This window comes from Pinus tabuliformis, chromosome 6 (genome assembly GCF_031772625.1).
Source record: "Pinus tabuliformis cultivar Carrire ecotype Pingquan chromosome 6, CPIR1, whole genome shotgun sequence".
In the NCBI taxonomy this organism is placed as follows: domain Eukaryota; kingdom Viridiplantae; phylum Streptophyta; class Pinopsida; order Pinales; family Pinaceae; genus Pinus; species Pinus tabuliformis.
In genome coordinates this window covers 94,098,439-94,110,468 of record NC_142292.1, presented here as the reverse complement: position 1 = coordinate 94,110,468, position 12,030 = coordinate 94,098,439, and positions in this window count along the sequence as shown.

Below are 12,030 nucleotides of genomic sequence, written 5' to 3'. Positions count from 1 at the left end.
TCTTCCCCTTCTATCCCTCTCCCACTCCTCCTCTCTCCCTCTTCGCTCCCTCTGTCCTCTCTCCCTCACTGTCTCTCCATCTCTCCCTTGTCACTCCCCCTCCCTCTCTATCTTTACCTCTCTATGTATTTCTTCTTCCCTCCCTCTCTCTCCCCTTCCAACTTCATTTCTCTCTCTCAATTCCTCTCTCTCTCCCTTTGTTTCCCACCTCCCTCTATCTCTCCCCCCATCACACAGTCTCTCTCCAGTCTCCAACTTTGTCACTATCTCCATCCCTCTCTCCTCCCTCAATATCTATGTATCCCTCTCTCTCTCTCTTCCCCTTCTTTCCCTATCTTTGTCCTCTGCTTTTCTCTCTCTTCCCTCATCTCCTCTTTCCCTCATTTTGTCTTCATCTCTCCCTTCCCACTCCCTCTCTCTCTCCACCTCTATCTCTCAATGTCTTTGTTCTTCCTTCCCTCTCTTTCCCCCTCCAAATCTATCTCTCCCTCCTTCCCTCCCTCTTGCCCCCCCGCCTCCTCTCTCTCCCTCTCTCTCCCACATCTGTCTCTGTCTCCCCCCCCGTCTCCCTCTCTCTCCCACATCTGTTTCTATCTCCCCCCCCCTCTCTCTCTTAAATCCAATCCCATTGTACTATATTTAAGAAAGTATCTAAATTAAAAAAAAAATACTTGGTTGTAAAATATTAAACCTGTATTTTGGGTCAATATAAAAAACTTGAGAGAATCATGCACTATCTTTCCTCTATCATTGTTACTCACTTTGCTTTCTCTCTTTGCTTGGATCCTTGGTTAATATGCATCTATCGTGGTTCTTTATAATGTTATTTGTATTACATAAATTTCACATATGTATATATAAAAGTATTCTGAATTTTAATTTTATTAATCCTCGAGTTAATCTCTATGGGACTATTAGTTGTGAGGATGGAGGGACAAACAGTTTAGATACATCTCAAAAGTAATTATAACCTTTTTGTTTTTAGATTTAATTAAAAAATATCATAAATTTAAATTTAAATAAAATATTTATAAAATATTTTGATTGTGAAATAAGTTATGGTTTTTGGGCATGTGGTATTGATAAGCCATGGTATTGGGCCCATGGTATTGTAACAAAATAATTAAAAGCTTAGATTCATAACATATAATCAAAAGCCTAGACGGCCCATGGTATTGATAAACCATAGTATTGGCCCATGATATTATGATTTTCTTTTATCTAAAAAAAGTTCTTAATTTTATTAATAAAAACAAAATTAAATTTTATTATTTTTATTACTTCGTTCAAACCTGTTTATTGCACTAAGAATGCCTTCCATGTTGTTTTTTAAAGTTAGTATTATTATTATTAGTAGTTATAATACATGACATTAAAATGTTAAAATACACTCTTTCTTACATTACATCTAAGGCCACATCTATCCTATATTAGGCCATAGAGTTGTATAGCACCTCTGGGATCAATAAAACACTTAAATATTTCTTCAATTTTTATGAAAATTTTAAATAATTATTAAAAGAATCCAAAACATATTTCCTTGCTTTTCTATCTTACTCAATAATAATAATAAGAATTATTATTATTATTTGCTACTCCAAAATATATTCTATATCACTCCCTCTCTTACACATATATTATTCTCTCATAATTTTAATATTTTATTCATTTATTATTTTAATTATAATTATTAAAGCTAATTTTTTTATTAATTTTTTTTGTCAATCAAAGAGCTTACATTAATTTGTCAAAAATTGATTACGTAGGTGCCAACATGTCTTTGTTCTCCAGGTCGACCAGATTTGTTGGCCATGAGAACAATGAAAAATTTGGAAAGATAGAGACCTATTTTTGCAAGAACCTCAAAAACAAACTAGGGCTATAGCCCAAAATACAAACATAACAAAAAAACACCTCGCAAAAACCATGCTACATTAGAGGAATTGATGCCTGAGAGTTTCCAGGAGCCGCAGGATGACCGTGCCCCTCATGAACATGAAAATCAATGTGTGCCAACCTTGCCTCAATTTCAATTAGCCTTTCATCAGACCTATGCTAGCTACGAAGAACTGAAGCTAGGCAATCCTAGGTTTCTCCTTAGAGAATTACAAATCATTTATGTATGTTGTTATGTCATTTCTATCTTCATACCTTTTCTCCCGGAGAATGTCCAAGCTTGCATGAACACCGCACAATTGTTCAACAATTAACTGCAATGTTGGATGCTACACCATGCTCCCTGGCAATGGGGCATGACCTCAAGCAATCTCCTCCTCCATAGCTCCGCCCTCCTCTTCTCGCTTCTCTGCCCACGCGACTTAGTCCCCAACCTACTCGCGGTGTCCAATGCCACGTTGAGCCCTCCCTCGTTTCGTCAACATGCCAAAAAGCCGCTTCAACTATTGTATAGTTGGCCCACTCCACCACGTAATCATGCCCAAAGGAGGGGCCACTCCAACATTGCAAACACACAGAACATGGATGGGCTTCCCCTGCCAAGTTGGAGTCTTGCCCACTACCTAACTCCCCGACCTCGACCTTTCCAATTTCCTCTTAGACGACGAAAGTAGCAAACCATAATTTGAACTTCGAAACCACCATTAATTTCCAAGCCAAACAAATTCTCAGTGACAACATCTACTGTGACACAGTCACTAACCCAATCTCTAGGATCCTAGACTGTTTGCACCCTCACAAGGACGAGACACATCGTAACCACAAACCACCCTCCATCAATGCCTTAAACGAAGGGAGAACCCTTGTGTATACTCAAATGCAACTTGAAATAATGAACATAGGCTTTTGATAAATCATAAACGCCTTCTCAATATTTCTGTACCTCCCATGCCACTTGGGGGTGGTCATCATATTTGCCATTACTACGCCCCATGCCTGCCGATTGGAGTCACTTGGAACCAGGGTCCATGCCCCTTGTCTATTTGTCTCTCACGCACTTGACACATTACATACCCATTTGACACATTACATAGCCATGGAGGAATATTTTTATTAATTAATTTAATTAATTTTTTTATAATTTTCAAAATATATTATATATTATTTATTTTCATACATTTAAAAAAATTATTCGTTTCTCATTTTATTTAATATTATTTATTAATATCAAATACACCATACACGGCAAAAGTCGAAATTATTTTAAAATTAAAATAAATTTCACTTCCACCTCTTTTTTTAATAAAGAAATATAAATTATTATATTAAGTTATTAAAAAGAGCACCCATGATTTGATTTGATGCACACAGTGTGATTTGATTTGTTTTTATTGTGAAATAGTTATTTATTTATTTGGCATTTATTATGTGTGGGGTTCACATGGTTACTTTTATGGTTTATACTTCATTAAATGTTTCGTGGTTTTTGTTTCATTTAAGGTTGATTGATTATTTAGATTCCATAAGGGGATTTTATTATCCTTAATATTTTAAGGATTTTGATTAATTTAAATCCGTATGAGTTCGTGGTTAGAATAATTAAACAATCATAATTTTTGTTTTTATATTTTATTGATAATTAAATGGTTGTATAGTAAAATAGGTGAGATATTAAATTGCAGTTAGAAATAGTGTTTGATTTTATAAATGAAAGTAAAAATAATGACATGAAAAGGTATATTAATTCATTAAAATTAATATTAATGAGTATTACAATTAGCATATTATTTTTGGTATATATTGATATTTAAAATTGTTTTTATTTATTAAGAGTTAGTTTTTTTTTTTAATATAAGGAAACAAGTTTACGGTTTAAATTCCAAAATTATTTGATAAGTAAAAAATTTTCCTTAATAAATTATTAATAGACCTTTTAAAATGGTGTAGTTTCTGTTAATAAAAATTATAAAGTGAATAATAACAAAAAATTATCATTATAATTATTTTTTTCATTTTTGGGAAAAAAATTATATTATATAAACAAAATTAATATTTAAATTTAAATTTAAATTTGGAAAACAAATTTTATGTTCAACTTGTTCACCAGCTTAACAATGAACTTTGTTTTTTAAATCCATTAATTGAAATGTCATTAGTGTTATTTGACACATAATCATGTCATTACAATGTATTATGCAAAGATTAACCGATTTTTATTTTTGAAACATCATCAATTGAAATGTCATAAGTGTTGAGTGTTGCTTTTTTTTCCAATTGTGGTTCATGACCATTGAGTGATGGCTACATCGGTGGGTAATATTTTTGAAACATCATCAATTGAAATGTCATTAGTGTTGTTTTTTTTTCAACCGTGGTTCATGGCCATTGAGTGACGGCTACATCCATGGGTAATATTTTTGAAACATCATCAATTGAAATGTCTAGGTAATATTTTTGAAACATCATCGATTGAAACGTCATTGGCGTTGTTTTTTTTTCAATTGTGGTTCACGACCATTGAGTGACGGCTACATCCATGGGTAATAATCTAGGCAGATCCACCCAAAGGGATCTACCTGTCGACATATTTGGTCGGGCCCAACTCCAAGGGCGTCAAGGAGATTTGACCCCGTGACCTCCCAATTGGAAAGGTACTTAGCAACAGGAACTCGATCAATTAAGCTATCCCTTGGGGCTACATGTCATTAGTGTTACTTGAAATAAATGTGAAAATTAATTTAAAGTGGAAAATCAGGTGGAGAGGGAAGACTATATAATTAAAAAATATTCAATCTGGAATTGGATTATTAAGATGAAGCATTTTATATATGGGGTAAAAGATTGATTGCAAAGAATTTTAAAATAGATTTTAGTGATTTGAATTTCAAAAACGTTATATTTTAAGTGTGGTGTATTTAAGTCATAAAATTATGTTTTTATTAAAGAAAGGAGAACATATTTTTCATGGAATCAAGTATAATTAAATTTGACTTTGTCAACAAATCATTATTAAAAAAATGTATTAGAACGAGAGTTAAATTTTGAATGACAAGTTTAAAAATTGACCCCATTAAATGTAGTGGTTCATATAAACATAATCCTTTTTCTCCAACTTTCTCTTATGATATTCAACACATGAAATTTTTCTAGAAGGACTTCACCATTGAAAAAAACATAAGTTTCAAGCCCTCAAGTACAAGGCCAAACTCTTTACAATTGTGGTGTCGGAAATCTAGGTTTTGAATTCATGGAAAATTTTTGGACAAAGGTAAAAATGTTTGAACAGGACTCTTTTAAAAAACTATTACTATAGTTACAAGAGTTGAGTCATGTTGATGTTAAACAAATAAAAATACTTGGTTATATAAAAGAGGTTATAAATATGTTTAGGAAATCCAAGGATGAGGGAAAGATTGAATTAGCACTAATCCACATGCTTGGTCATTTCCACACCCAAATTCTAAATCCCTCACCATCAAATATCTATTATAAATGCTTTCAATGATGGTTTAAGGGTCATGTATGTAATATTTAAACATTTGTTATCATATGACCTACACCATTCTCACTATTGATATTATGACTTGAGCAAAAATCACTCCTTGATGCAAGGTACTATATTATTCAAAGACTAAGACAAGCCAACTTTGAGATCTTATATAAGAAGTGTAAGGACAATATCATTTCCCATGCATTATTTTGATAAGATGAGCCACCCATATTCAACATCATCTTAGTTTGCCAACTTGCTTAAGTATAAGAGCTACTCATTGAACAAATAGTGGACCCTTATACAATTTTTAATAAGACATGATTGATAGAGATAAAGGACAACCTTGGACCATTGTGAATGGTGCCATTCGTTTTAAAAAGTTGCACTTGTTTATGATTTTAATCTCTACCTATTAAGCAAACTCTTCATCATGGGCATGCATCTCCCTCTACTTTGTCTGGTGGGTTTTTGCAAAATTTATGGTGATGTTTCAAACTTTTATTGGTTGAGCAAATAAGTTTGATATTAAGTAAATTGCGGTTGAATGTGACACTTTTAATGACATAATGTGGAAACTATTCTTTATCGTGATATTTACCTCCTCAACCCTCTGCCTTATTGACCATTTTGGTCTTCATTAATATCCCCCCTGAGCTTTGTTGCAACAGTGCAATTTATTTGGGGTCTAATAAATGGTTCATCTATTGACACCGTGGAGATTTCCTATCAACTAATGGCAGTGGATTTCCATCTCAGTTCATCAGCCTGTTGACTATTCACGACCTTCTTGTTACGTGCTTGACCCTTCATAGCGTTCGCGACTTTGGGCATGTAACTTAGGTTGTGATCCCTACTAGGTTTGCCTTCTGATGGACTCTTAGTTTTACAAATCCATGGAACTGTGACCCAATTTGGAACCTTTTTTGTACAACTTATACTCAGTAAATGATGACACCATACATTCAATACTACAACAATGGCATCAATAACAACATATTCAACAAGCTCCCCCTGAACTTGACATCAATGACAACACATTCAACATTATTTTCCCTTAATTTGTGCAAAAGGACCACCTTTTGAGGGCTTATGCCCTATGTTTTGTACATGTGGCTTCAATTTGTATTATTTTGGATTAATTAATTTGTAGAGAGGGCCATTTAAATTCCCCTCATTTGGCCAATTTAGGATATTTTAGGTTAGAAAATTAGTATTTTATTAAGAGGGAAGTTGAGAACCTCTAGAGGTGCACTTCCTCTTATTTTCTCATGGATTTTTGGGGGAGAAATCTCATAACAATTTGAAATTTATGTGATTTTCCCTTACAAATTTTGGCTTTGGATATTTCAAGTGAAGCGAATTACCTTGGGAACATATGTTTTGAATAAAAGAACTTTCTTTGGATTGATAAAGTGATTCATAAATGATATTTTCTACTTTATTATGAGGATTATATTCCCTTTTGTTACCATTGTTCTAATAAAAATTGTAATGTGCCATATTAATGTCTTATTGTTGTTGATGTTGAGATGCTATCATTTTCATTATCATTGATATCAAAGCAATGTTCAAGCATGATTAAATGAACTCTATAATACTATTGTGCATGTAACTGAAGGGATGTATGAAGGAAGTCATGAAGGATCACACACCTTCTAAATGTTCAGTTGGCAGACAGTCATACCAAAATCTGATACAGATTTGCAGAGTTAAACATATTGCTTGGATAGAACATTGTCCAAGGATTTTTCCAACAAGGTCGATCTGGAAGAACAAATAGAATGTTTGAAGAGGTCAAGTTCAAAAGAACAAGCGCAACTACACCTTATTCCAGCCAGTGAAGCAAATTTGAAAAATGAAACAGATTGCATTGAGAAAATTATGTCCCACTCGGACTAAGAAGGCAGACTTAAGGGCCAAGAATACTGCGAATTTGTTCTAGCTAGGGAAGGTGTTGTGCATGGCTGAATACAATGATAACAATTTGAATCTCAAGTATAACTAAAAGCATGAAGAAATGACTATTAAACCAAACATATATTTGAGCTATCCCTCGGATTCAAACGAGAGTTTAATCCCTTTAATAAGTTGAGCTATTTCTATGATTTCTATTGCTTGGATTTTTGTCTACAAACATCAACCTATCGATGATAATTTAGCTCTAAGTTCAAATGCACATGCCCAGCCCACAAATCGACTCCAAGAAAAATTAACTAAACACTATATTTATATGCCACTCTTTTGGCTCATTGGAGAAACGATTTGGAGTTCTGAGCAAGGATCTGATTTGACATAAACGAGCATCTAATTTGGAGTTCTGAGCAAGGATCTGATTTTACATGAGCAACCATCTAATTTGGAGTTTTGGGCAAAGATCTGATTTTTGGCCAATGAAGCTCTGCAGTTGAGAAAGAGACCCTATGGATTAGAGGTGACGAGTCCTACAATATAGATAAATGTGCTCTTCATTCTGATATGAAATAGTCTTGCGGTTAAGAGAAGATAGAGGTTTGTAGTTTTGGACAATAGCCCTGCGGTAGCGATGATGGACTTGCTGCAATCAAGTAGTACTGTTTTATGCTTGAATTGACACTAGTGAATTAGGATTTTTTGGAGCTCCTACAAGAACTAGCTGGTAAACTGGAGCAAGCCACAGGAAAGGGCCTTGTACTATGCATAGTGATTAAGAGACTGTAGAAGGTGACAGGGGCTGTTTAGGCCACTGACATGTAGGAGAGTAAAAAAAAACAAACGCATAGCCCAAATTGTTGAGGCTGCAGCTTTTGTGGAGTGCTTTATCATAAGGACCATTGTGTTTTAGACCCACTTGTGTAACCACAGGAAGAAGGCCAGAGTCTTTTTTGCTAAGAAGACAAAGATATTTGTGGATAGGCTAAGCTCGTGCACAGGAGAAAATAATAGGGTGAGTTGTGAAGCAAGTCAAAAGGAGAAAAGGAATAAGCTTAAGGGTATTGGCTGATGTATAAAGGCTTAATGTTGCAAGCAGAAGAGGACAGGGTGTTGGAACAAACCGAGCAGTACATGTGGCTATATTAAGGGTTGAAGTTGCAAAAGTAAGGGTGTGTTGGTTGGGTGATAACACATTGAAGAAAGTGAAATCGTGGTAAACCATGAGTTGCTGTTGACAAGTCCAAGAATCTACAAATTGTTGAGTTGGTGATTAGCTAAGAGATTGGTTTGGATTCGTGCTCGCAAATTTTGTTGCGTTGGTGCTCAATTGGGGGATTGGTGTTTCCCATAGGTCAATCTCTATGAAAGTTTTACTTGGAGTTGATAAAATTGATTGTAATCTTTATATATTAAGAAAAGTTGAAAGTGATTTTCTCCTAGTTTTAAATATTCTATGTTCATGTGTTCAATCTCAGATAGTTAATATTGTGAATTATTGATGGTTAAAAATTGATTAATCGACTAAATATTGGTTCACCCCCATTCCTCTCAATATTATCAGCGCAGGTTCCTTCAGTCACAACCTGATAAGCGGAAGGAAGATCCCAAAAGAGTAGATGGCAAAGTGATCCGGATTTAAACAGGAACGCAATAAAATACAGAGATAACCATAAAGACAGATATGCAGTGGAAATAATACCTCAATTCATTACTGTAAAATACTGAAATGTGCTTACAAATAGAAATGGAAATAAACCAGCTAGGGCGATGGTAGCTTATCTCTGAGAAGAGATGTGGTGGCTACATGCCTCTGAATTGTCTTACAATGAGGCTTGAAGGCCTATTTATTGTTGAGAAACAATGGAAAACCCTTCACATTCCAAAACCTAACCCTAGAAGATGAAACGCCAAATTGTGGGCCCCGTTTTTGGGTAAGTTGGTACATCAACCTCCCGGGGTCGCGAATTGGTCGTACTATCTCCGTTTGACGTGCATGATAGCTCGTTGGAAAGATCTCTCCGAGGACTACGACGGAAAAGACGATTTTTATTAGAAAAATCGCTGGCGGTGGATTTCCCAAAAAACGTCGTTTAGGGCCTCAAAACAGCTCCGGAAGTTTAGGACCCGAAAAAACTGCTAAAAATAGTAAACTGTGCTATAATTAAGGAAATTGAAAAAAAACTGTAAGAAGCACTAGAAGGGATCCAAGTGGAATTAGCGGGTGGCCACCAATATCCACCTGGATCATTCCTCACCCCTTAGGAAGCAATGGTCCCCATTGCGTTGAGTTCCTCCATGAGATGAGGGAACTTCTGCTGCACTTGGTCCCTGGTGAGCCACTTGCCCTGGTGAAGGAGTTGTTCTGCTTTGACAACTCGATACAGTTGGATATTCTGCTGGCGAGTGTGCTTGATCTGTGTGTCCATGATCCTATCAGTTGCCACTTGTTCCATGCAAGCTGGATTTAACTCTGTGGGTGTGAGTTGTTTTGCAATGTTGGACGTGTCTAGTAATGGTGGAAAGTATGGCCGAAGGCGGTCGACATTGAACACCGGGTGCAGGCCAAGGAATGGGGGAATGCTGAGCTCAAAAGCATTGTCTCCCACGGCCTTGGTAATGGTGTAAGGGCCATATCAGAGTGGTCTGAGTTTCCGATAGGCTCCGGTAAGGCGTTCCTTTTGCAAATGCAACCAGACTTTGTCGCCCACTTGAAACTTGTGTGGCACCCGATGTTGATCATGTCGCTGCTTGTACTTGGCATTTGATTTCTCCAGAATGTCATGGACCTGCTGGCAAATATGTTGGATGTGCTCAATGAAGCTGTTTGCCTTATCTGTTTCGGACTGGACATGAGCAGAATCTGCGTAAGTAGCTGCAAATGGCATGGCCACATCGATGGGACATAGTGGCTGGAATCCCAATCCCACCTGGAAAGGGCTGTGGCCAGTCGAGCTGTGGGGGGGCCGGTTGTAGCTGTGTTGAACATAGGGGAGGCTCTCGTCCCAAGTGCGTGGATGCTTTGAGTTGTACATGCGCAGAATGTGTACGATCATCCTGTTGAAGACCTTAGTCTGGCCATCAGTTTGAGGATGGAAGGCTGTGGACTTAGTGAGTTTGGTGTCCAGCATCGACCAGAGGCTAGAACAAAATGTACTGAGGAACCTGCTATCCCGATCTGAAATGATAGACTGTGGGATCCCAAAGTGTACCCATACTCGTTCAAAGAAGAGTTTAGCAGTGGCTTCTGTTGTGATATTCTTCTTGCAGGCCGCCATAATGGCCATCTTCGAGAACCTGTCGACGACCACGAAAACACAGTCATTTCCATGCCTAGTGGAAGCGAGGCCTGACATGTAATCCATGGAGATGGATTCCCAAGGTCGACTAGGGGTAGGTAGTGGGGTATAGAGGCCTTGCTTCTTGATGGTCGGTTTGGCAATGGCGTAAGCAGTGCATGATCTGATGTACTTCCCGACATCCTGTCGAAGATTCGGCCAATAGAAATTTTTCTGCAGTACTGCCACGGTTTTTTTCGACCCCAAAATGCCCAACGACCCGACTGTAGTGTGCTTCCCAGATCATCTTGGCACGCTCGCTTGAAGGAACATAAAGGTGACCCAGGTGGCATAACAAGTCGTCCTGGAGGTGAAAATCTGGAACATGCTGACCCTCCAAGAGTGTCTGGTATGTGTGGCCGAATTCCGGGTCGCTTTTGTAGAGCAGTGGCCAATCAGAAGTCTCGTGCCCACAAGAGTTGAGCATGGTGGTTAACGCCATGATCGGTGGTCGACTGAGGCAATCTGCAACATTATTTGTGCTGCCCTTCTTATACTTGATATTCAAATGGAACTGTTGCAGGTATGTGGACCACTTCTGATGGTGATCATTCTGCAATTTCCCTTGGGTCTGTATGAACTGCAGGGGTCGGTGGTCCGTGTGGATGACCGTTTCCTTCCCCAAAATGTAATGCTTCCATTATCGGCAGGCCTGCACAATGGAATACATCTCTTTGTCATAAGTGGGATACTTCTGGACTGTGTCTGAAAGCGTCTCACTGTGATATGCCACTGGATGCCCGTGTTGAGTAAGGACTACCCCAATAGCATAGTCAGAGGCATCTGTCTCGACCTCAAATGGTTGTTGCAAGTCTGGTAATGCAAGAACTGGTGCTGTGCAGAGTCGATCTTTCAACTCTATGAATGCCTTCTATTGAGATTCAGACCAAATTTTTTTTGCTTTCGCTCCTCCCTTGGTGACCTGACTCAAGGCCCAAGTGATATGAGAAAATCCCAACACGAACCTGCGGTAGAAGTTGGCAAGGCCTAGAAAGTTGCGAAGCTCTGTCAGAGTGGTTGGAGATGGCCAATCCCGAATGACTTGGATCTTGGCTGGATCCACATGCACCCCCCGTTCATCAATAATGTATCCCAGATACTGAACCTGGGTCATGCCAAAAGTGCATTTCTCCAAATTGGCACATAACTTGTGTTGTCGCAGTGTTTGGAGAACCTGTCGGATGTGGTGGAGGTGCTCTTCCTAAGTCTTGCTAAAGATCAAGATGTCATCCAAGTATACCACTACAAATGAGTTGGTGAATGGCCGCAAGATGTCGTCCATTAGCCTCATGAAGGTTGCAGGGGCATTCGTCAATCCGAAAGGCATAACCAACCATTCGAAAAGGCCCTCCTTGGCTTTGAAGGTAGTCTTCCACACATCGGAGGGTTCGATTG